At 41.0% G+C, this 22689-nt stretch overlaps 1 protein-coding gene across 4 annotated transcripts in view; it reads left to right on the forward strand.

The window, feature by feature from the left end:
• The window catches only part of ST3GAL6 (ST3 beta-galactoside alpha-2,3-sialyltransferase 6), a 1325435-nt gene that overhangs the window by 174892 nt on the left and 1127854 nt on the right, over positions 1–22689 (forward strand). For 3 of the 4 annotated variants that reach the window (XM_044072092.1, XM_044072089.1, XM_044072093.1), the window contains exon 2: positions 21268–21315. The exons of the other annotated variant lie outside the window; for it this stretch is intronic. The gene's annotated coding sequence lies outside the window, so the exon portion shown is untranslated. The remainder of the gene's footprint in view (positions 1–21267; positions 21316–22689) is intronic. 4 annotated transcript variants of the gene reach the window in all.

A 22689-nucleotide genomic window follows, 5' to 3' on the forward strand; every position in this document is an offset into this window, starting at 1 on the left:
GAATGGGAAAGCCAATGTCTCTCACCAGGAAGACTGATGATATGAAGGTGACCTCCTGGTAAAAACAGATGTTTTAAAGAAGTGGTATAAATATGCTCAAGAACTATACAATAAGGACCTTAACACTGCTGACAAATACAATGGTATGTTCTTTGATATAGACTAGAGCCATATATCCTGGAGATTGAAGTCAAATGAGCCATAGAAAAATATCACTAATAACAGAACTACAGGAAGTGATGGAATTCCAGATGAATTGTTAAAGGTCTTGCAAAATGATGCTGTTATAGAGTTGCTCAAACTTTTTGTATGATTTGTGCCCCAGTGCCTGCTCTTAATCAGAAATTACAGAGAGGGTCATCATCCAGACAGCCAGGATGGTACTTTGTGCTCTCAATGGTGTGACAGCAGTGAAATCATTTTTTTTTTTTCCATTTTATGGCCTAACCCAATTCTGATGGCAATTTCAGCACTTATGTCACTACAAGGGCTGCCCTTGCTCTACTGTCATCCCATACATGTTCCACAACATGTACCAAGAAGGTTTACTGTCACTGGTAAAATTCAGTTTTCTCACTGTTACCTTAATGAGGGATGTTCCAAAACTTCCTGAAGTTGATGTTCAGCATTCTTCTGACAGGTTTCTTTTGTCAAAGGATGCGTTATTTCAGTGAGATTTTGAAGTTAGAAGGGTATTGCTAGGTTGTCTGGTAGTTGGTTTAGAGGGTTAAGGAGCTGTTAATAAGCTGTTTCCTGTGGTCCAGTGGTGCAAGGTTTGATTCCCTTAGCTTCCATTGCCTAACTGTGTGACTCTGAACAAGTCACTTATCCAAACACTGCTGCCAGGATGAGTCTGAAGGAGGTCTATGGAGATCAGTGCTCTACCCTGGAAAACAAATAAATAAAAATAAATAGATATTATTTCTTTGACCCTCATCTGACAAATCTGCATGATGTTCATCGTGTTTCACTGTTGCAGTCATTACATTTGGATAATCTGCTGGCAGGTTGCCCTCAGTCGACTTGATTAACAAAGTCTTGGGTCCTGCGTTGGTTGCTGTCCCTTCTAACATGACGTCAGATTGTCAGGGGTATAAAACATGCAGCCGATGCCATTACATCAGTCTTTCTTGCCGTGCAGTGCCTAAAGCAGAAGCAGTTCGCAAGTACCGGTCGGCCGACTCCTGAAATTTTCGTTTTCGAGTTTCAGAACTGAAGTCTTCAACTTAAAGCTAAGTACCCCATTGGGGCAATTTTTTCTTGCTCCTTAGCAATGTCAGTAAAGGTTAATAATTGTATTACTTGTGGGAAGCAAATACCTCATAAGGATTTTCATTTGTACTGTATTCCTTATCTAGGGCCTGACCACGACGTACCTTGCTGTCGGTTTTGTGCTTTATTTAATCAGCGCACTATCCGTCGTCAGTACATTTTTGCATCAAAATATTTCGGTTCTCACTTTAATTATCCAGAAATGACGTTGGTTAGCCATCCGACTACCAAAATACCGAAAAAACGCAAAGAAAAAGACAGGGACAGGCCATTGAGGTCCAAAACTGCCGACGATGCTTCTCCTAAGCCAGTCGCCAGTTCCCCGGTACTCAGTGAGGTGCTTTCGCAGCCCCTTATACCCGCTACTTCTGATTCGCAGAACTCTACTGAGACCCATTCGGAGTCCGGTATGCCGCAAGATGCTCCACATATGGAACCCGTGGATGTATCTACCTTGGATGGGTCCGGAGCCGCTGAGCAGGCACTGGCTTCTGAGGGTGTATTCAGGCCTACAGACTTACATATTAAACTGACTCCAACTTCAGTGCTAAGGCCTAAATCTCGATCTATGTCTAAAAAACCAATGCCCAGGCCACATGTTCAGGCTGCTATGCCTAAAAAGCAAATGATCAAAATGGCTGAAGATTTAATTACTCTAATCAGGGATAGTCAACCCCCTCCCCCTCCAAGAGGCTTAGGATTGAATTTGACTATGAATCTTCTGAACAGGACTCTGTTTCTTCTGACTCTTCCAATGGTTTGGATTTCTCCATACCTACTTATGACGACTCTGATGCAAAGGATTCCATTCCCTCTGCTTCTCTGCCTGAGGATTTCTCTTTTGGGGAAACTTTACATACCTTAAGGGAGCATTTCCATTGGGAAAGTCAGGATTTCTCTGAATCCAAAAAGAGGTTTAGGGATTTCCTTCTTCTTCCTCAGCATAGACCTTTGGCAATACCTCCTGTACTAGATATTGTTGATGATGTGTTTTCGGAATCCAGTATGGCCCCTGATTCCTTGCCTCCAGCCCCTAGCAAACCAGACAGGTACTGCAGGGTTCCTGAGTCCCACAAATTCCTTTTCAAAAATCATGTTGCGGACCCTGAAACCATTTCTCAGGGGCCCAAGGGCATTAAGGCTTCTACTGCTAAAAATCCTACTCCTTCTGATAGAGACTCCAGGGCACTGGATAGATGGAGTAAAAACGTTTATACATCTGCAACCCTAGCAATCAGGGCTTTAAACTGTCAATTTCATATGCTAAAATATCAACAGCATATCATGGGACTACTTAAACAGAAAATGATGTTGATTTCTGACTGTGTGGAGAATAAAGATTTACACGATTTATTGCATTTAGCTGAACAAGTTGGCAAACATACTTTACAATGTGGTTTTGATTCCTTAGAGGCCTCTTGTAGGGCTGCTTTTACTGGGTCTGTGCTTAGAATGCATGCTTTGCTTAATCTCTGCCTGATCATGTTAAAGCAAAGCTTTTGGATGCTCCTTTACAGCAGGACAATCTGTTTGGCAATAAGGCTGAAGAAGTTCTAAAAAAGATGGAAGATAAAGTTAAATCTATGCAAACTGTGCAAGATTTCTTACAAGTGCAACCTCCTAGATTTAGTAAGCATTGGCCTACTAAGAACTGGGCCTTTCCAGCTCCTTCCAGAGCCACTACGGCCAAACTCAGACATTCCAAAACCACCAGATTTAAGTCCCAAGGGACTTTCAGAACTAAGCAATGGGGTGCTTCTACTTCCAAATCTGGAAACAACAAGGCACCACCCTATGGTAAACAGTCTCCATGACTTCCCTTTGAAATTACCAAGCACTTACCTCTTAGCTGCCCCTTTGGGGGAAAAACTGGCTCTTCATTCAAGAAACTGGCAAATTATAACCCATGACAAATGGGTTTAAATATGGTGTCCCAGGGATACAAATTTCATTTCCACATGCTGCCAACTCCAAACAGGTGGCTATACCTGCCCCCAAATCAGTGGGCAGAGGCTCAGAAACAAGTACTTTCCCTCCTAAACATGGGGGCTATTCAGCTAGTACCAGAAGAGGAAAAGGGACAAGGTTTCTATTCCAGACTTTTCCTGGTACCCAGAAAAGACAAATCGTGGCGTCCAGTTCTGGACCTGTCTACTCTAAATACTTTTGTGGACATTCCAAAATCAAGATGCTAACTCTTCACCAGTTACTTCCTATGCCAGGCAAGGATGCCTGGTTGGCAACTCTCGACTTAAAAGAGGCTTACCTGCATATCCCAATCAGGGAATATTGCAGAAGATTCCTATGCTTCAAAGCAGGCTGCAGGCATTATCAGTTCTCTGCACTGCCCTTTGGCTTGTCTACTGTGCCCAGGGTATTCACAAAGTGCCTGGCTCCAGTAACTGCATTTTTCAGGCAAAGAAATATTCAAATATATCCATACCTGGATGATTGTCTAATTCAGGCAGAAAACCAGGCCATTCTTCTACAACATCTGGCGTTTGTAAAAAGACTTCTAACCTGTCTGGGGTACACCATAAACAAAAAGAAATCTCAACTGGTACCCTCTCAAAAAATTACATTCCTGGGTGCAAGCTTGAATACAACTGCCCAGATGGCTTTCCTTATGCCAAAAAAGCAAATTCACTTGGTGACTTACTTCAAACAGGTGGCCGCAAACACCCTGCTATCTGCAATGCAAATACTGCAAGCCTTGGGGTTCATGGCCTCATGCATTCTTCTAATTCCATATGCAAGACGGCATATAAGGAAACTTCAGTGGTACTTAAAAAGTTTATGGAGTCAACATTGTCACAGCCTGGAAACAATGATTCCTATCATACCTTGCCTGCACCTAGAGTTCCTATGGTGGGCAGAAGCCTGCCACCAAAACAAGGTACTGCCATTCTCACCACTCCCTGCCACCCAAACCCTGACTACAGATGCATCAGACTATGCATGGGGGGGCTCATCTGGCAGGGAAGTGCATTCAGGGCAAATGGAGCCCAAATCAAATGCACCTTCATATCAATCAAAAAGAAATGCACTGACAGCCTTCAAGGACAATTACTGATAAAGATGGACAACAGCACAGTTATGTGGTACATAAACAAGCAGGGGGGACACATTCCTACCCCCTCTGCAGACTAGCCATGGCATTGTGGAACACGGCCTTGAGCTACCAAGTACAACTACAAGCTCAATTCCTGCCAGGAAAACAGAATTCTCTGGCAGACGAACTAAGCAGAAATCTCATGGACCGTCATGAATGGAAACTGGAATCATGGGTATTCAACATGTTGAAACACAAATGGGGGAGCCCAGACATAGATCTTTTTGCCTCACCCCAGATCTACCAGTTGGACAAATTTTGCACAAGAACTCACCACAAAAAAGCCTGGCAAGTGGATGCTCTGTCCTTCAGCTGGAAAAAACCTATCAGTCTATGTCTTTCCCCCTCTGCCTTTGCTCTCCAAAGTTCTACTAAAAGTCAAACAGGACAAACCAAAAATGATTTTGATTGCTCCAGAGTGGCCTCACCAACACTGGTACCCACTCCTGTGCAGTGTGTGTCACACATTTCTCTGTGGCAGCTGCCTCAGACACCTTCCTTACTGTCTCAGCAGGAAAACCAAATTCTGCACCCTCAGCACCAAATATTGAATCTTACAGCTTGGCTAATCACTTAAATTCACCCTTAGCATTCCTCAGCAAACCGGTGATGGATGTAATTTTGGAGGTGAGAAGACCTAGTCCTAGAAAATCTTATGCTGACAAATGGAAAAGATTCTGTGCCTGGACTCAATCTCAAGGGATGACCATGGCAGTGCCCAATTTACCTCAGATTTTGCAATATTTAACTGAGATGTTTCATAAGGGCCTGTCTTTTTCTTCCATAAAAATCCATGCCTCAGCCATTTCAGCTCATTACAACACAGAGCCCTCTCTCTTCTCTCATCCTCTTCTAAAGCAGTATCTCAGAGGGGCCAAACACTTGAGACCACCCAGGAGAGCTCCAACCCCTGCCTCCTTTTGAGCCAGCTGCAACTGCAGATTTAAAATTTCTTTCCTGGAAAACAGCCTTCCTTTTAGCAATCACTTCAGCTCAAAGAATAGCTGAATTACAGGCCCTTATGGCAGTGGAGCCTTTCATCATCTTTCATGCGGACAGGGTGTCACTCAGGACCAATCCATCCTTCATGCCCAAGGTGGTATCCAGTGTGGCTCTTAACCAGTCCATTCATTTGCCAACTTTCTTTCCCAATCCACAGAACAAGGGAGAGCGGATTCTGCATTCATTGGGTGTACACAGACAACTTAGATTCTACTTGGACAGGACTAAATCTCGAAAAAATCTGAACAACTGCTGGTAGCATTTGCTGCAGGGGCAGAGGGGAAGGCTATTTCAAAGCAAACCATTTCTAAATGGATAAGCTATGGTATTCATTTTTGTTATAAGCACCATGGAAAACCTATCCCCCAGGGGATCAGATCTCATTCCACCAGGGCTGCATCTACTTCAGCAGCCTTTCTCAGAGGTGTTCCTACCAAGGATATTCTAGAAGCTGCTACCTGGAGTTCATACTTTCACCAAGCATTATCATCTACCAATTTTCTCTACATCCAGAGCTGGCTTGCCACTGCTGTTTTGCAGGGCCTTATAGCTGGTCCTAATGCTGTATAAATCCATCCTCCCAACCTTAGCTTTGGGAATCTACCCAAATGTAATGACTGCAACAGTGATATACTAAGAACATAGTACAGTTGTGTACACTTACCATAAATGTAGATGTTTGAGTGTATTCACTGTTGCAGTCCTGGTTACCCACCCGCCAGCCCCCTGTTTTTCTTTTACTATACCTCTTCTTTCTTTTATTATGCTTAAAAGCCTTTTTGGTGTATTTGCTTTTTTTTGGAGGTATATTTTTGTGTTTCTTATTTTATATATATATATATATATATATATATATATATATATATATATATATATATATTGGTCCCCGTTTGGGGGGCACCTGACATCTGGGGCAAGAAAAACTGATGTAATGGCATCGGCTGAATGTTTTATACTCTGACAACCTGACTTCATGGAAGAAGGGACAGCAACTGATGCAGGACCCAAGACTTTGTTAATCAGGCCGACTGAGGGCAACCTGCCAGCAGATTACCCAAATGTAATGACTGCAACAGTGAATACCCTTGAGCATCTACATTTATGGTAAGTGTACACAACTGTACTTTCCTTCCATAGTCATATCAACTGCAACAAGTTGTAGAGGACTTTCTTGAAGCTGCAGCAGAAGATAGATTTTACCTGTTCTGCCTTGGGTACTGAAGTGTACAGAGGTGCCCTTTTGCCCTCCTTTTCAGCTTTCTCATCTAGGCTATCCTTATTGGCTGCCTTCACTATGCCTGTTCCAGTGAGACTGGTCACCATGTACAGATGCTGATATCAAGAGAAATGTTGACATCAGCTGAGGTTTCAGCATTGGGACTACAGCCTTTTGTTTTGAAGTCTTCCAGATCATTGATGCTGTCAGTGTTGATGTGTCATTGCTGATGCAGTTGGAGCTGGGCAGCTTGATGGCCCAGAGAGTCACGGTTAGGTTTTTGGGGTTCATCTTGCCGAAGTTCATACTGCTGCTGTTGATTTCTGATGGTTTGCCCAACAGAGTCATCATGACTGCAGTCAGACAGCCAGCGTCAGGCTCAACACCAGTGTTTTTGGAGTTGGTATCAGCATTAATGGGCAGTGATCTTTAGCAGTCAGTGTCCTTTCTGCAAACATTACTTCAGAGTTGCTCTGAGTATTGACACTGTAGACTGTGGAGTACATCCAGCACTTAGCAGCTGCACCTGTATAATTCTTAACATGAGTTTTATTCTTGCCTGCTGCTTTGTCCTCTCAGATTTCTCAACAGCAGGAAGGAGATTCCAACTCCTGTATCTGGAACTAGCTCAGATCCTTATTCGTCAGAATCTTCCTAACTGAGAAAACCATGGAATACTGATGCAAGAGGAGGAATTTGGACTTCCCATTTGAGTACCCCTCTACAGACATGGATAGTAGATATGGTGTAGATTCTTTACTGTGCCTCCAGATGACCCAAATTATGGGAAGATCCTTGAAGAGATGAAGCAAAGGAGTGGATGACCCGTAGATCACATACCATTTCCAGCAGGAGGATACCTGTATTTTTCTCACCTCTTAAAAGGATATCAGATAAGATTATCCTGGCTCATAAGGATTGGAATTCTTGGGTGCTGATTTCTGAGATAGAGTCTACTCTCACCACTTCATCCTTTGGAAGGGCTCTTAATCCACACAACCCTACTGCTTCCCATCCAGATAAACCATCCAGGGTATTGACAGGTGTGGGGAAGTGGGTTTAAATGTCCTCCACCTTTACCCTGAAGGAGCTTAATTGTTTATGAGACATTCAGTTAAGCTCCCTTCATCTCTGCCTTGAGGGACCTTAACTGAATGTCTTATATGTTGCAGCTTTCTAATGAGATACTGAAGCTACTGAAAGAGTTGCTGGATGCAGAACTTAACACCCATTTATAGGACAACTTAATACACATTTAAGATTGCAAGTTGCAGCTCTGCATACAGCATCAAACTACAGCATGTAGTTAGTGCAGTTATGACAGCAGGCACTGGCATAGCTCTCTACTCTCAGAGTTGGTTGCACACAACTGATTTTACTGAGGATTCTAAGGTATTCTTCATTAATGCTACCTTGCTGGAGCCACCTTGTTCAGTCTTGTGGTTAAGGAAAAAGTGGAGAATATGGAAAAAAAGAGGGAAAGATCTTCAGTGCTGTCTGTGTGATATTTCAGACTCTATAACACTCCTTCTGTGGGATTTAGTAGAGTCCATACTGGTTATGGTACTGGTATGGCCAGCAGCAACAAAGACATAACAGATCTGTGAGGAACCGGTGAGGCTGTATGAATGTCCAGAATGGATGTTGCCCTAAATGCAATAATAATCATCAGAACTAGGGATACAGAGGTTCTTTTGTTCAGGGACAGAGGTAGAATGATGGTGGAGATACCTGACTGCCCTTCTCTGGAGGTAGTAAGGGGTTAGTCGTCCCTCTCCTTGTCTTAATGCCCAGCCACTATGCAGAACAGGTGAATTTGGACAGTGATATCCAAAGTCTATAAAATTTTGTTCTACCCCCTAACCTAAATACCATTTGTATCCATTGTCTCCAATCCCACCCTTTTAGAAGAGGTCTGCAGCAAATAGTGATGTTGCATCTCATTCACAAAGCAGCCATCCAAGAAGTTCCACTAGACCTGAGAGGATGCAATTACTACTTCAAAATCTTTTTGATTTTGAAGAAAATAATGAACCTCAGACTGATTTTGTATTTAAGCTGTGCTAATGAGTTTGGTTACAAATAAATAATCCAGATAGCCACAGTATAGTCTAGCTTTCATTGACTCCGTAAAGGAGAATGGATGAGATGTTTGAACTTCCACAGTGTCTGTCTCCACAAATGGATTGGCAAGGAGAATGGGGGATTCCACACTTCCTGGTAGGAGACAATCTTTATCAGCGTGGGGGTCTTCGATTCAGTTTCATCTCATACTCTATTATGTTTACCAAATTTATGTCTGTTACAGCAAATCAGACACTGCAAGAGACCAAGTGTTTTCTTACGTAGACAAGTTCATAGGTAGTTGCTAGGCATGCATTCCAGGAGAACATTAAGGAGACTAGCCCAAATTCCCAATTGACCCAAAGCACTATCTGATTAGGTGACTTAGTCAATGTCCCACATTAGGCAAATGAAGGTGGAAGGATTCAGACCCATTACCCATGGCACAGGAAACAGTTCAGAAACAGGTCATAGATTTAGTCCTCTATGACTGGCATCTAGCTGTTCTAGCATTAACCAGACTAGTTGCAGTTTAAAAGTCTTTACTCCAACCTTTCCAGTCCTTGTGAATCATAGTGACACTGCAAAGTCCCTGATAGACTCATCTCATGTCCTCAACTTCATTGGATGCCACACAAACACTGTCTATCCTGCAAGGAATACACAGAATCCGTCCTTAACAGACCAGAGTGTCTCAGTTACTACAATTTCAGACAGTCACTGTAACACTTTGCCTCACAATGCATAGCCTCATTGGCAGTGATAATCTGTTTCCTCATGCCAGATTTTTCATCAGGGTTCTTTAGTGGATTGCCAAAGTGAAGTAGTCAAAGGTCACAGCTGACAGAATGTTTTCCTTTCATGTAAGAATCTCCAAAACATATAAGGCTCACTTACATTGGTGACTCCATGCACCAAGTCATGCTCTGGAAGTCCATTATTAATTTCCCACCCCAGTAGCCTCTGACTTAGAGTGGAGGGACCTTAACAAAAGCAGACAGACCCAGGTGTATGGTCTTACAGACAGGCCAGTACCTCATTTGTCAAGGCCATTTTTGGATAAGAGGGTAGTTCTCTTTATCTGCAGATGTTCCAGAGTTCTGTACCCAGGGTGCCATTGTCATTCAAACTGATGTGGCAGTGATGCAGTATGTAAACAAGTGGGGAGAAAACATTCTTATCCCCAGTGTTGAGAGGTCACAAGAACAGACTATGACAACCACTTGTTTTTTGATTCCTGGTGAGGCCAATACTCTAGCAGCCTGGCTCAGTTGTTGATTATTGACACCTCTCATATAGTCTGTTAATCTGCTAATAGTGTGGAAACACAGTGCCATAAACATTAACTTCTTTCTCATAGTCCTTTTTCTGAAGGAATGTTCCAGGGCTGCTGTCATTCAGAAATGGCATTGAGAACTCCTTTAATCCATCCTCCCTCAATTCCCCACATCCAACATTTCATTCAGAAAACCAAGCAAAACAAGTTCTGAGTCATTATTATAAGCCCAGTCTGGCCTAGACGAGCTTTGGCCTTGTTTTTTGGAGATGACTTTTTATCTCAGGTCTGTCAAAATCATGTTGTCTCACCCATCCAGTAGGTATCACCCTGGCCTTCACTCAGTTTGACTAACTACATCACTAGGCCAGTTCGAGTAATAGCCAGGGACACTTCTTACCCTCCTAGGGCTGTCCAGATCTTCAATACCACCAACAGACATAATGATAGGAAAACATGTCAGAGGACATGGGCATGCTTATTCATTTGGTCTCCTTCCAGTGATTTAGGTCCAGTTTAAACTTTGAAGTTTTTCTAAACACTTATTCTGGTTCACCTTTGAATTATTTTTATATCATTGAATACAATGTCTATATCATGTATATGCTATGTTTGTATGTTGACTATTCATATGTATCATGTCAATGTTTTTGTTTTTACACTATTGTATGGTCAAACAATTATTGTTTTTTTCTCATTATTGTATTCTGAGATGATTTATCACACTATGTAGGTACATATATATGTATGTATGTATGCATGTATGTACGCATGTATGTTACTTTCTCTCTGTGTCTTGTGGAGCTTTCCTCCTGGGACCTGACTGAAAAGGGATTTTCCATAAAGTCATTTCAATGGTCAACAAAATAAATAAATAAATAAATAAATAAATAAATAAATAAATGTTATTTAATCTCACTCATAAGCTTCTCAGCTTTTTCTAGTTGGGCTTCCCTGCTCTTCCATTTTCTTGTAATATACTTCTCCACAAGCAGGAGTAGGGGACAATATTGCTTTCTCTGGCCTGCAACTGTTAGACCTCCTTTGTAATGATCATCTTCTTGTGTGTTATCTTGTCTACTACCTGTTGCAGTGTCATCCTGTAATCCAATACCCTGGGGCAGTTCCAAAATATATCTTCATAACTGCTACTATCTCCTCAATTTCACCTTCAACAACTCTTAAGGACATTCTGGAACATATAGCCACAGTGGTAACCATTTGAAATGTTACGACCCACTAGAATGAGTCCCGAAACAGTGAGACTGAATGGCTGAAAGAACGGATTTACATATGCTAAGTCTTAGATGCCATCTCTTGGAATGTTCTCTTCTCTACAAGGTATGGTGAAATGACATGGGGAGAGTACAGGGGGAGGTTTGCCCCTGAAGAAGAGCAATTTTCTATATTCACTCTTCTCTGGGTTTTCTCTGGGTTTTTGGAGGTGAAAAGAGTGTCAGGTAGAGTGATGTTTGTGAAGATGGAAACTGATGTCATGATGAATGTTGATAGTGCATATGCTTTGCAAGTTGGGTGTGTGATGGATGAAAAAGAAAAATTTTAGAACAAGTTGGTTGAAGTGTTGGAGAGTGTAGCCAAAGGTGAGAGAGTAGTGACTGGAGCAGATTTCAATGGGCATGTTGGTGAAGAGAACAGAGAGGATGAGGAGGTGATAGGTAGGTATTGTGTTAAAGACATGAATGCAGAAGGTCAGATGGTAGTGGATATTGTGAAAAGGATGGACATGGCTGTGGCAAATAAGTATTTTAAGAAGAGGGAGGAGCATAGGGTGACATACAAGAGTGTAGGAAGATGCACACAGGTGGATTATATCCTATGCAGGAGGGCCAGTCTGAAGGGGAATGGAGACTGTAAAGTGGTGACAGGGGAAAGCGTAGTTAGGCAGCATAGGATTGTGGTCTGTAGGATGACATTGGTGATCAAGAAGAAGAGGAGGAGAGTGAGGGCAGCGCCAAGGATCAAATGGTGGAAGTTGAAAAAGGATAATTGTGAGGTAGAGTTCAGGGAAGAGTTAAGACAGGCACTAGGTGGCAGTAAAGAGTTACCAGATAGCTGGGCAGCCACAGGAGAGATGGTAAGGGAGATGGCTAGAAAGATGCTTGGTGTGACAGAGGAAGGAGGACAAGGAAACATGGTGGTGGAATGAGGAAGTACAGGGGAGTATACAGAGGAAGAGGCTGGTGAAGAAGGAGTGGGATTATCAGAGAGATAAAAAAGTAGACAGGAGTAGAAGGAGATGAGGCATATGTTGAAGAGAGAGGTGGTGAAGGCTAAGGATAAGGCATATGGTGAGGTGTATGAAAGGGTGGACGCTAAGGAGGGACAAAAAGACCTGTACCGATTGGCTAGACAGAGGGACCGAGCTGGGAAAGATGTGCAGCAGGTAAAGGTGATAAAGGATAGTGAGGGAAATGTACTCACAAGGGAGGAGAGTGTGTTGAGCAGATTGAAAGAATACTTTGAGTGGCTGATGAGTGAAGAGAATGAAAGAGAGAGATGGTTAGATAATGTGAGGATAGTGAATTTGGAAGTGAAATGGATTAGCAAGGAGGAAGTAAGGACAGCTATGAAGATGATGTAGAATGGAAAGGCTGCTGGTCCAGATTATATACTTGTGGAAGTATAAAGATTAGGAGAGATGGCAGTGGATTTTGTAACCAGATTGTTTAACGAAATCTTGGAAAGTGAGAGGATGCCTGAAGAGTGGAGAAGAAGTGTTTTGGTACCAATTTTTAAAAATAAAGGTGATGTGCAGCGCTGTAGTAACTACAGAGGGTTAAAATTGATCAGCCACAGCATGAAGTTATGGGAAAGATTAGTGGAAGCTAGGTTAAGAAGGGAGGTGATGATTAGTGAGCAGCAGTACAGTTTCATGCCAGGAAGGAGCTGTACAGATGCGATGTTTGCTCTGAGGGTGTTGATGGAGAAGAATAGAAAAGGTCTTGAGTCTTTGTGGACTTAGAGAAAGCATATGACAGGGTGCCTAGAGAGGAGTTGTGGTATTGTATGAGGAAGTTGGGAGTGACAGAGAAGTATGTAAAAGTGGTACAGGATATGTACGAGGGCAGTGTGACACTGGTGATGTCTGCAGTAGGAGTGATGGATGCATTCAAGGTGGAGGTGAGATTACTTCAAGGATCAGCTCTGAGCCCTTTCTTATTTGCAATGATGATGGACAGGTTCACAGATGAGATCAGACAGGAGTCCCCGTGGACTATGATATTTGTGGATGACATTGTGATCTGAAGTGAGTGTAGGGAACAGGTTGAGGAGACCCTGGAGAGGTGGAGATATACTCCAGAGAGGAGAGGAATGAAGGTCAGCAGGACTAAGATAGAACGTATGTGTGTGAATGAGATGCAGGACAGAGGAATGGTGAGGATGCAGAGAGTAGAGCTGGTGAAGGTGGATTAGTTTAAATACTTGGGATCAACAGTTCAGAGTAATGGTGAGTGTGGAAGAGGTGAAGAAGAGAGTGCAGGCAGGATGGAATGGGTGGAGAAGAGTGTCAGGATTGATTTGTGACAGACGGGTGCCAGTAACAGTGAAAGGGAAGGTCTACAAAATGGTAGGAAGACCAGCTATGTTATATGGGTTGGGACGGTGGCATTGACGAAAAGACAGGAGTCAGAGCTGGAGGTGGCAGAGTTAAAGATGTTAAGATTTGCAATGGGTGTGACAAGGATGGACAGGATTAGAAATGAGTATATTAGAGGGTCAGTTCAGGTTGGACAGTTTGGAGACAAAGCCAGAGAGGAGAGATTGCATTTGTTTGGACATGTGCTGAGGAGGTATGTTGGGCATATTGAGAAAATAATGCTAAGGATGGAGCTGCTAGGTAAGAAGAAAAGAGGAAGGCATAAGATAAGGTTTCTGGATGTGGTGAAAGAGGATGTGCAGGTCATTGGTGTGACACAGAAAAATGCAGAGGACAGTAAGGAATGGAAACAGTTGATCCAATGTGGTGACCGCTAACGGGAGCAGCCAAAAGAAAAAGAAGCTCTTCTGTGGGTTTTCCATCTTTTTTTTTCGTTTTTTCGGCAGTCAGCATTTTGAGTGTCAGCATTTCAGTAGGCAGAGTAATGCAGCTTGGCTATGTTATACAAATATCTGTGATTCATTTTCAGCTGAATATTGTATACTTCTTAATATAATGGTTTATTTAGAAACCTCACAGATTTCTAGTCACTGGTCTGTAGAAAACTGACCGTTATGTTTCCTGTGCCACTCATGCTTTACTTTAGTGGCCTGACACTTCAAATTAAGGTGACGTTTCTCGTAAGCTGTACTTCTCATTTTTTTTTCACTCTGGGTTCTGAGAGCCTGGCTTCTACTGTGAATGTGATCAAGCCTTCCCATTTTTCCTCTGTCTCTCTGCCAGTGCTTGTATTCTGCCAACAAAGCTCATCAGGACAAAAAGTCTCTATTTGAGAGGGTAAAGATTTGTTTTGCTCCTCCAACTGAATCAACGAACCCTGTTTAGACAATTGTTCCCAAAATATAGGCCCCTTACCAAGATTTGTCCAGTTTATCCTAGCTTGCTGGTTCTTTTCTTCAGACCGTATCAACTTCAAGGAAAACCAATGGGTAGTAACTCCTTTTAACATTCTTTAACTAAGACATGATTTAGGACTTTCAAGTCCCCTGAGATCAATTAGTTGATTCCACAAGCTCACTTTATTCTAGGTGGTCTGCTCCTGCCCAGGTCATCAACTTCCATTTAGGGAAGTACTCCGCCAATTGCTTCAAGTAGATTAACCAGACTTGGGTAGCTGCAAAGTAAATTTTCACATCTGTGTATTCTAAACCTCTGTGACTACTGGAGTGTGTCATTTTTTTCCTGTCTGACTGTAACTTTCTTCCCTTCCCAAGTAAATGTTTTTAATTCCCTGCCCAATGTAGTGCAACCTTCTCCTGTGGACTATAGAAGTATGATTGCCCTTTGTAAAGAGCCTATAAACAAAGGTATGGCATATAGGTCAAAGGTGGTCATTGTTCCACTGTATTCAGCATGCCTCAGACCTATCATTGAGTGCAATGCCTTCTTTGGTGTCTACCTAACCAGGCACATCAAATAACGAGAACATCCACAGAGGTTCCTCACCCAAAGAATATAGGGCATAAGTAATGTTTCCTATTCAGACCACCTCATAGCCCTATCCCTGTATTCTGTCTGCTACAGGCTGTTGAGGGGAGATCTATGCCTGGCATACGATGTGTTACCAAACTCCACCCTGATGTACCTTCCGCATGTTCTCAAACAAGCAGCTCCATAATTACCCATTCTAAAGACTTAAACCTTGCTTGTGATATAACTAGGACCTGCTGAAGAGATAGGCATGTATCCCAGAGACTATCCCTTTTCTGTAGCAGGCTCCCCCTCCATGTGAAGCAGAATTATTTTCTAACCCAATTCAAGTGTAACTTGGACAGCTGGATGGGAGACAGGAAATTCATCCCTGGTTGGGCACCTATGTCAATAACCTACACAGACATCCTGTAAACGCTTCATCTCCTAGGCTCCTACTTGTAAATGTTTCATCTCCTAAGCTCCTGCTTACACTTATCAAGGGTATCAGAATTTGCCAGAGATTTGGGATGCACGGCTAGGCTTAAAACGGCTGTAGTGGTCATTAGCCTAGTACACACCTATGAACCTATAAACCTATAAAGCACTAGTGGAACCGAGAATATCTTTAAAACTTGACTTTTACTATCTAGGGCCATATTCAGATACTGGGCCTGCTTTATTTTCGGGAATATATGTAGGATTTCTTCCTCCTGGACACCCCTCACAAATGACACAGTGTCCTTCTTTTTCCATATGTGTAAGTACTTCATCTTGTAAAGGTCCTACAAGTAGGAAAATTGTTCAACCAGGCCATAAGTGGGAAGATAGCTGACTGGTATAGTTGTAGTCTTGCCTTATTTACTTTCATAACCTGAAAAGAAATGGAATTGAGATAGTATTTCAAATAGTCTAGGTATGTCAAATTCATGATGGGTCAGATACACAATTATATCATCAGCTAATAATGCTTGTATTTTGATATGGGCCTATATATATATATATATATATATATATATATATATATATATATATATATATATATATATATATATATATATATATATATATATATATATATATATATATATATATATAGGTCCCCTTCACATGGTCGATTTTTCAGAAAGTCGACTTTCATATGGCCAAGACCATATGATCGACTTTTGAAAAGCCGATCATGGGGAACCGCTATCTCCGTACAGTACAGAATGGGAAAATTTCTCTCTTCTGCACTGTAGTACGAACTCGGAGTTGGTATATTAAAGTTATGGGGGTGCATAGCCTCCCCTCTAACAGTTTAAGGTAAGTGTTTGTTGTGTTTTTTGTGTTTATTTTACATGGTCAGCTTCCTGAAAGTGGATCATATGGTCTTGCCCATATGAAAGTCGACCCATATATATATATATATATATATATATATATATATATATATATATAGTTCCACTTCTAACAATCAAAATTTAAAAACATCAAAATTCTGATTATTGAGACCAGAACATCGAATTTTGAAACATCGAAGGTTACAAGTGTAACCAAAAAAAAAAAAAAAAAGAAAAACTTTAACAATTGTATGCCACCCGCCCCTACTTTTAATATTCCAACTCCGAGACCGCACTACAGTGGAGTAAAGGGAAATCTCCTATTTAGTGCTATATGCAGAAGAGCTAAATGGGAGATTTTCCATACCCTATCTGTAGTGCCATCACACACGTGGCACATAGACACACACAGTATGCAGGGCACCTTGGTGCCCTGCAAAAACACATTCTCCCACCTACACTTACCTTTTTCTTCCCCTTCAAACCTTCAGTGTTTTCAGACTCGATGTTCTGGTCTCGATGATCTGAACTTCGATGTTTTAAACGTTCGATGGTTTGAAGGGGAACCATATATATATATATATATATATATATATTATATATGTAAAGCACATAGCAGAGGGAGGGGAGGGGAAGAAGGGGTAACCCCCACCTTATCCCTTGTTTTAAGTAAAACCTTTCTGGCATTAGCCCCACCACCAACTTTATCATTAGCTTGTGAACCCTTGTATATCTTATCAGTCAGGTTCATCACCTCACTAGGAATCTCAGCTTTTCCCTAGATTTCCCAGCTGACAGGTCTAGCTCAAACTGCCAAATGTTTTTTCAGCATTCAGATTAACGAACAACATGTTTTTCTACTTGTATCATCAGCATTCTTTTTATGTTATCAAAAGGTCTTTCTTCCTTTTATAAATCTGCATTGGCCATTTTCAGTTGTGCCAGGAATGGCTTTTGCCACCCCTTTACTAGTTTAAGACCATAAAAAACTTATAATCATGGTTTAGTTTGGAGATGGGCCTATACACTGTGGAATCAGGTTGATATCCCACTTTGGGAATTACTGCTGTTACTGTCCTTCTTCAAAGTGATGGAACCACTCTTCCCTTTAGGATTTTATTGGACAAGATCATCCAGATTTTTAGCAGCATACTCCCTCCTCCCCCATCTTCCACGCTTGTACAAGGAAGTCATCTACATCAGGAGTTTTACCCATATCTTGCCTTCAGATTATTTCTATCATCTTCTGAATTTATATTGATTTCAGGTAAAGTTTAGCTGCCCTTCCTTCTAAACGTTTGAGGTTAAGAGTCTGCATAACTTCCTCAGTCTGTTCTGGGGCTCACAGATCTCCCCGCTCCTCTACGTACAGAATGTTAGAGTAGTCTGTAAATATATCCAAGATTTTGCCCAGTTTATGGATTAGCTTTCAAGTTTTGGGATCTCTCAACCTAGACACTAATCTTTCCTCCTTTTGTTCTATGACTTCTGTTTAAGATTTTCTGGGCTGCCAGATTATTGTCAAACTTTCTTTTTGACTTAAGGATAATTTATACATCTATTAAGACTCATGTTGTTGCCATTGCTAATGTCCATAAAGAATCCCAGAACTCATCTCTTGCTTCTTTAAAGGTTTGCATGACTTTTCCGAGGGTGCTTTTTAGAAGGAGCCACCATTCAAACACCCTTTTCCATCAAGGGATGTATGTTTTGTACTCAAAAAGTTAACCCTGTTTCTCTTTGAACCTGCCTCTAAAGCTGACTTGAAGTGTAGAATTATGGGATCATAGGAGGGTACTAGGCTAAAGGCCCTTGAGTATTTTTAAGCCTAGCCATTCATGTCCCAATTTCCCAGTTATCAATGTCTAAGGACTAGAACAGCTTTGATATATGCATGTGTCTTGGGACATCAATGAGCAGCCTCTACCCATAAGGAAAACGTGACAGTCCAGGGGTGAATTTGTGATTTTCCATCCATTGTTCTTTTTAGTGATGAACCTCTGTGGCTGCTTCAGCTGTTGCAGATACCTGCTCAGGTGCATGCCTTAGCATACATGGCACTTGATTACAGGTCTACCGAGAGCTGAGACTAGTAGGACTTTGATATTCTTTACATCTGGATACCATGGCATGCCCTTATTTACAAGTTGTGCCATGCAGAAGGTTTTTCTCACCACAATGTACAAAATTCAGGTTACTGTCAACCCGAGTTTCCAAGTCCATTACCAGTGTGTCTACTCTTAGGGAGGTATTATTAATGCTGTAATTTGCAGGGGTGGTTGTCTTCCCAAAGTGTATAATTATGCATTTTTTTGCACCGTGTTTTAGGCCATGGCTCTGGCACCAGTTATTTGTCTGTGTCAGACCTTCCTGGAGCATATTTACATCTTTGGAGGATTTTATGATTGCACCCAGCTTGTAGTCATCAGCTTAGTCAGCCAAAGGCTCTCTACATTTGCTTTGACTTCAGAGAAGTATATTCCAAAACAGGAGAGGTCCCAGTACTCTGTTCTATGGAACACTGCTATTAACTAGCTTCTTGATGGAGGTAGATTCCATCACCCTATCTTCATGTGCTCTATCCATGAGACATTTGGCTACCCATTGGATGACATAGGGATTCATGCCTGAATTTGTGAATTTATCTATAATATCTGAATGAGTATTGTGTCAAATGCCCTTGCTAGATCACTTTAGGCAGCATTTACCATTTTGTCCTCATCCATAGCTCTAGTGACTTTCTTGAAGAACTCCACCATATTTAGTGGACATGAGCTGCCCATCATGAAACCAAACTGGGATGAGACCAGTGTATGAAGATTTACTATATCTTAGTTTATCAGGTCCAGGGTAATTCTTTCCATGGCCTTACATATAAGAGTAGTCAATCTTATGGATCTGTAGTTCCACTAGGCTGTCAGTGGTTCTCCTTTGTGTAGAGGTATGACTGTTGCAGTCCTTCATTCCCTAGGGATGAAGCTTGTCAGGAGGCTGTGGCTGAATAGATATTCTAATGGGCCTGACAGGTCATGTTTCAAGCTATTTAGGAGACATCCTGGGATATGTCCATGACCCACTGATGTAGTGTTTTTAGCTTTTGAGGTGCAGTGAGGATCTGTTCTTTAGCTATAGTTTGGGGCAAAATGGTAGAGGGTGTTTCCTTGAGAGTAACTGGGGGTGATGGGGTGTGAAATTGGAGCTAACTGTATTGGCCAACAAATTTGTTATATCCTCCAGTTTGGTAGTAGATGTTTCATTTACTATTAGTTGAGGACACTGTTGGGTGTCCCTGTTAAGGTTGCGTGCATGATTGAAAACTGCCTTATGGTTTTCCTTAGCCTCAGAGGCTATTTTTGCCTTGCAGTTGGCTTTGGTGGAACTGATTATTCTCCTGAGTGACTTGTTGAGACTGATGAGGGCCCTTCTTATTTGTGGACAGGATTTTCTTTCTTTATTTTGTTGTATAACCTATTTATAATGGGGGTTCACCAAGGGGACTTGTTTTTGGAGTTTGCCCTAAGTTTATTTTGGTTTGGTATGGTTCTTTCTATGCAGGTATTTACATAAATGTACAGGGTTTCTGTAAACACTTCTGTATAGGCCACAGTCTTCTCTGAGTTTGGGGGGGGGGGTTGGAATGTAGCTATGCCATTGCTTAATAGGAGGTAGTTAACCTTGGAATGGTTCTTAAAGGTTCTGGCGTTTGCTGGAATTTTGGATTTTATATTTATTTTAAGGGTAACCATTTTGTGATCTGACCTGACCAGTGAGGAGATTACATTAGGGGGAGGGTATTCTTTCATATTTGTGGGTAACAGATCCAGGATATTTACAGCCACTGTCAGTGTGCAAACTAGGTGTTACAGGGTGTTTGCATTGACAAAATCTAGGAATCTTTAAACCTACATGTTAGTGGTTGTGTATGTATCCCAGTTTATGGTGGGATAGTTGAAATCACCCATGAATATATTGTTGATCAGAATGGTGAGTGTCTCTAATACATTCAAGTACATGGTATAGTTATCGTGGGTATTAAATAGGGACCTGTAGCTAGCAAGGATGTGGAATGGCACTTTATCTGAAGTTAGTTGGACATGGAGTAGTTTTCAGGCATGTCATATTGCTTGACCAATTTTGAGGTGTGCTTACTTTTTATGTAGACTGATACACCTCCACCTCATATCACTTATTTTGTAGTAGCTCATCTAAATGTGCAGAAGACATTATAGCTTTGCACTGCCAGTGTGCCTTGTGCGGCTTTAAACATGTCTCAGTATCTGCCCTCACTCTCTAGGGTAAGGAGAATATCAGTCACATTGCATGGATGCCCACAGACTTTTTAGAGTACCCGTCACATTGTATGGATGCCCAGAGACAGCTTAGATTTCATGTGGACAGAACTATAGCCTTAAGTAAAGACTGTCAACTGTTTATGACATTTTCTTCTGAAAATGGATTGTAGAGTGTCCAATGTCACCATGTCCAGGTGTATTTCAGACTCTATTACATTTTCCTGTGATAAATACGACAAAGCATTGTCTGCAATGCTGACACCGCATTCCACTAGGACACTGGCTGCATCTCAAGCCTTTTTCAAAAATGCATAATTGAATAATTGTGCCTCTCTGAGTAATTGTAGAGTAGAGTGCTCTGTACGTAAACAATTATGTTAAATTGGCATTTCTCTATGTATTAATAATAGTTCATAAGTAAGTGTATATAGCAGTACCATATGCAATTATTTCCTGTGGCTTATTGATTACTGGTGACTTGACTAATTAGGTGGCATTTTTGATCATATTGATATTTCATGCCTTTCTGGAAGTTCTGAACTATTTTTAGAGAATAATTTGCACGCTTTGCAAAATAATTCATTTTGCTTCAAAATGACACTGCTCTTCTCTTTTCCTGTAGCTGGATATGCATTTTTTTGATGTAAGTCATCACACAATTCCTACAGAAGTAAGTTTTTTTTGATTTTTGGTATTCCTTTTCCTTTAGATGGTAGGCATATGTTCTTTGTGGCCTTATTGTTAGTATGAATGTATTGTTTGTTTATATTTCCTCCCATACTCAATCAAATGTTGGAATATATTGTTGTTCTCTCCGAGACCTTTATGTTTTGGTTCAATGAACCACCTTTATGGTTATGAACTTTGATTTCATTACGCTTGGTATTGTGCCTACCAAGTGTTTTAGTGGTTCTCACATTGCTCATCTAAATTTCTAAATTAGTTTTAAATAGTATGATACTTTTTTGACAGTAATATATTTATTTCAGCTATCAGAGTATCACAAATGTTATGCACTTTTTCACCTACCATAGCTTTCAGGATTAATGTCTTGTATGACCATTTGCAGCTATTGCAATCAAACTGTTCTCAAAAGTGAACTTTAGAACTAACAAATTCTGTTCAATATTGAGATCTGATCATGGCAAGGCTTGCTAGTGAACTGATATTTTCATAGTTTTAATATGCATTTCTTAATTAAATACTCTGTGACTTAATAATGGCTTAACTCTGGATTTTCTTTGTTATGCTGTGTTGCAGTAAAGTAATACATTACTGAATGAAGCAGTTACTTTATACTGCATTCCTTTAGAGGCTTCTGCAATGCATGACATTGTATTTTAAAATATCCCAGTGCATGTTTTTAACTTGGCTTTTGAAGTCTTTAATAGAAAAGACCTGTAATTCTTTTCTGTACCAGATTTTACTGATCCTTACTCTTTTCATGATCACTACTTTCATTGTGTTATCAATGCTAACTCGTAATACATTTCCAGATTGAATCTATTGGTGATGACAGTAAGATCGGTATGATGAGCAACATGAAAAGTCCCTGATAATGTATGAAACTTGTATGGGCGTAGCACACAAAATGCATTAAAACAATAAATGAAATAACTATATTGTGACAGTGGTTGTGTATGAAGAGCATAATTAAGCTAATAATACCATAACTCTCAACTATCGAGATGTTTACAAAATGTCCAGATTTTTGCCTCATATTTTTGTCTGTTCCTCATAGAATTTGTGTTTTTCTGGCAAATCACTGAGGACTAAACTCACTGAGTAATGATATACATTTGAGTTTCAGACTTCATACCCTTCAGAAAATGCATGCTAACACAAATTTGTTATTCAACCAACTTTCTAAGTTTATAAGAGTAATATTTAAAATCTGTCCCTATTTGGGGCCTTTGTCCCCTAATTCTTCAAGGCTTTATCTGGATTTTTTACAATAAGATGTTGAGAGGTACAACTAATACAAAGCCACAGTTAAAACTGCTACTTTATTTTAGAAACCCATTTGCCCTCACATTAAAGCCAC

This window comes from Protopterus annectens, chromosome 5.part0 (assembly GCF_019279795.1).
Source record: "Protopterus annectens isolate FY-2018-M chromosome 5.part0, PAN1.0, whole genome shotgun sequence".
NCBI lineage: Eukaryota > Metazoa > Chordata > Ceratodontiformes > Protopteridae > Protopterus > Protopterus annectens.